This window comes from Miscanthus floridulus, chromosome 10 (assembly GCF_019320115.1).
Source record: "Miscanthus floridulus cultivar M001 chromosome 10, ASM1932011v1, whole genome shotgun sequence".
NCBI classification, from domain to species: Eukaryota; Viridiplantae; Streptophyta; class Magnoliopsida; order Poales; family Poaceae; genus Miscanthus; species Miscanthus floridulus.
Genome location: NC_089589.1, coordinates 92,969,322 through 92,973,472, shown reverse-complemented (window position 1 = coordinate 92,973,472; position 4,151 = coordinate 92,969,322).

Here is a 4,151-nt window from a genome sequence, read left to right as displayed (position 1 = left end):
TTGCTCACCTAATTGGATTTGCTGGTGCATGAAAAGAGTGAGCTAGCTTGGCCAGGATAGTGGGATCCAATAGCTAATTTGGTCAGGTAATAATATAAAATAGGTAATGCTCCAAAATGACTATAGCTAGCATCTCATGCAAATAAGCTAGTAAGTAGGTTATTAGCGTGAGAAAGTTAGACACGAGTGAGTAGGGTAGCTGGGGCCTGGCCTGGGTTGGCTTGGGCCAAAAAGAAATTTTGCCTCCCCTAGTCGGCTACTCCCATGTGACTATTTTGTTAGGAGATGGCAATGATTCCTGCCTGAGGAGTGAGGACTGAGCTAGGAGTGGAAGGCCCTCGTCCTCCCGCTTCCTCCTGGCCCGGCGGAAAAGGCTGCGGGGCATTTTGCTGGCGGCACTAGCGTGCTTGCCCCCATATGCATGTCCCGGTTTGCATGCTCGGTGGGCCGCTCCCATGCCCACCTTCAGAGTTCAGACTCACAATTGTCACATGCACATGCATCATGCCAAAGGTAGGCCATGCGCAAGCAGTTTTGGCCCCGTTCGGCTTACCCCATATTCGATTTGTTCGACTTCTTTTTTTAGTCGGAACAATGTTTTTCTCTCACAATAATTCAGCCAGAACAGTGTTTTCAGCCAGTTTCAGCCAAAATTCTACCAGCCGAACGGGGCCTTTGTCATACTAGTGTTTTTTTTTAATTTTTGCTAGGGAGATGGCTGTTCTCGCCCTTGTTTTCATATCCATTTATGATTTATCCTTGTTTTCGTAGTTTTTTTTATTTCATCCTTTTTTTATTCTAAAGCCATTGTTTGCCCCGTGCTTAGGCTGGGCAAAAAATCACCAAAAACCATAAACCGAACCGAACTGAGCCGAACCGAACCAAAATATCGGCTTTTTCGGCTTCGGTTTTTTGTTGTAGGAAGTTTGGTGTTCGGCTCGGTGTTTGGTTCCATGGCAGCGCAAGCAGGCGTGGAGTGGTGGCGCGTGCAGGCTCCACGGCGGCTCCGCCTCTCCGGTCTCCAACAGGCTCCGCGCGCGGCGGGTCCAGTAGAGCCGGGCGGTGACAACGCAAGGGCCGAGCAGCAGCGACGGCGACGCGAATCGAGCAGAGCAAGAGCAAGCACCAAGGAGGATCGACCTGCCCCACGCTGATCTTGGGTTTTTTCGATTTAAACCGAAAACCGAAGTAAAAAAACAAAACCAAATTCATCGATTCTTGGTTCTATAGTCAACCGATCGGTTCCTCATACCTAAAAACCGAAGTTTCAAAAAACAAAAAAAAAAAACGAATGCCCGCCCTGCCCCCTTGGACTCTGTTAGCCAAAGTACAAATAAATGGATTAATTAAAAGCATCTAAAATATTAAAACACAATACCGTAACTGAGTATTGTAATTTGAAACTGGTATGTCACAAACTTACCAGAGGATATATATAAGATTACTAGGATCATAAATAAAAGGATTAAGTCTATTTTTGCCCCTCAGCTCTTGTATTTGACTAATTTTAACCCCCAACAACAAAATGGAGTCAAAATTGAATGGTTTTGATAGTTGAGGTGTTAGCCAAAAATGGACTTAATCAAAAACTTTAGTTTTTAGATATTTGTAATTTTTTAATATATTAGATTTACTTATTGATAAATATTTATATGTATTAAATATTTATCTAAACTTTATTAGATTTTTACCATAAAAAGAAGTTTATAATTATCATAAATTAAACTTTGGTGCCAAATTTTTTTTGCTAAAAATCTAATCTATCTCATTGAGATCTAAACCTTTGGTTTGGGCTATTTCTCTGTTCGAGTTTGTTCGAGCAATTCAAAATTTTTAAATTTTAAAATATGAGAATTTAAATAGAATTTTGGGATTGTAAATGATTTCAAATGAAACATCACCAACCACAAAGTTGTATTTCTCATAGAGATCTACATGTTTAGTTTTGGTCATTTTTCCATTCGAGCTGTTCGAACAATTCAAAAAATTAAATTTCAAAATATCACAAACTGAAACAGAATTTTAGGACCGTAAATGATTTCAAATAAAAAAGTTGTCAACTACAAAGTTGTATATCTGATCGAGATCTACAAGTTTGGTTTTGGTCATTTGTCCATCCAAGTTCATTTGAATAATTCAAAAAAAAATAAATTTCAAACGGAATTTTGGAACTATAAATGATTTCAAATGAAATAGCCATCAACAAAGTAGATCTCATAGAGCTCTACAGTTTGGTTTGCGTTATTTGTCCATCCGAATTCTTTTGAACAATTCAAAAATTTTAATATTTCAAAATCATGAGAACTTGAAACATGTAGATTATGTTTAAAATTAATTCAAATTTGCAGTCATAATAGAAAAATCCAATACATAAATAAAAAAGTGTAGATTAATTTTAATATTTATCAATAAGTAAATTGAAATATATTAAAAATTATATAAATATCTAAAAAATAAGGTGCTTGATTAAGTCTATTTTTGGCACCTCAACTATCAAAACTATTCAGTTTTGACTTCCGGAGGTGGTTTTGAGATGACTCTAGGTTCAAAACTAAACGTTTTTTTTTTATCATTGAGGTGTCAAACTTAGACGATTTTTAGTTGGGGGTTAAGGCAAACACAAGAGTTGGGGTAGGGAGGGGGGGGGGGGGGGATTAGATTTATAATCCTAAATAAAATGATTGGAGATGCACAAACTTAATATAATCAGCAGACAATTCACAGAGCCACGAGCAGAAAGCTCTCTCGTCCGCCGGCTATCCTCGAGACCTTGACAAAATGAGCCCTCCATCTCCATCGACGAGACAAACCAACGTGGTGGCCACACTATCACTATGCATGCACACCGGCCGGCACGTACTGCGGGAGCTGCCTTTTGGTGGCCCTAATGATTTGCCGCTGCAGGCTAATTAACCCGGCCCCATCCCTTTATCCGTCCATGCGCCATGCATCTGGTGCTTCCCATTGCTTGCGTGGACCCTCCCGGCAGACACTGTAACTGGGCCCCGCTTGGGCAGCAGTAGACCAGCTGTAGTACTGACTCTGAGGAGGCCTATCATACAGTACGTATGCCACGGATGGGATAACTATCTGCATCACATCACTTCGCTGCATAGTAAGCGGGTAGTTTTAGAGAGAGGGCTGGCTTTAGATTAGCTATAATTCTGCCTGCTCGTGCATCCAAAGCATGAACAGCAACATGCATGCAAAGTACATGACTCCCGTACGCGGCACCGTCCCAGTGAACCCGCGACACATGGATCTTCAGTTGCGAGACTTCTAAGCCCCCATTTTTTCCCGAAATAGTAATGATCACGGCCCCGTTCGCTTCGCTGAAAAAACAAGCCGAAACACTGTTCCGGCTGATTTGTTGTGAGAGAAAACACTGTTCTCGCTGAAAAAAACTAGCTGAAAAAGACAAGCGAACAGGGCCCATGCTTCTTTTTCCCGAAATAGTAATGATCATGCTTCTATTATTAGGTTTAATTGTCTTTTACGGTGTACTCCTACAATATCAGAAATAAGTGCACCCCGAAAAGAAGAAGCAGCAGGTCAGAAAAACGCAACAACAGCAAGGCGCAAGCAATGGGCGGACAAAACAGCAGCATGTGAGAGCCCGTGGGCCGTGGCTGCCTCGGACCGCGCGCGATGGCCTGTGGCCGCCATCGGATCGAGATCTCGTGGTCCTCCCCGCCTTGTGCGTGCGAGTCATCATGGCGTCGTCACACGTCAAGCCCCGCCGTGCCACTGGCCAGTGGGACCTCGCCCCCTACTTGTCCACCTGATTGGTTCACACGAAGCAGACTGCAGACGCCACGAAATGCAAAATTCTTATATACTGAAATGAAAATACCTTAGCTGTTTCGCTTACTGGTCCACCTTTATATATTGATCAGCCGACTCGGTTAAGGATTTGCATTCATGTTTTTCAATCAGTAATATAAATCAATACTTTCAGAGCTGAAAATGGTAAATTTATAAAAAAGGGGCGACCTATATATGTGGCAGTTGTGATTGGCTCTGATGAGTCAGTGCTGAGTCCGCGCCCACACCAGAGCGCGCGCACACACACTCTCTCTCAGCCAGGACCCTTGGATGCGGATCGTGTGCCCCCCATGATCGATCTGTGTTTCTGTGGATCTGTGGTCTGT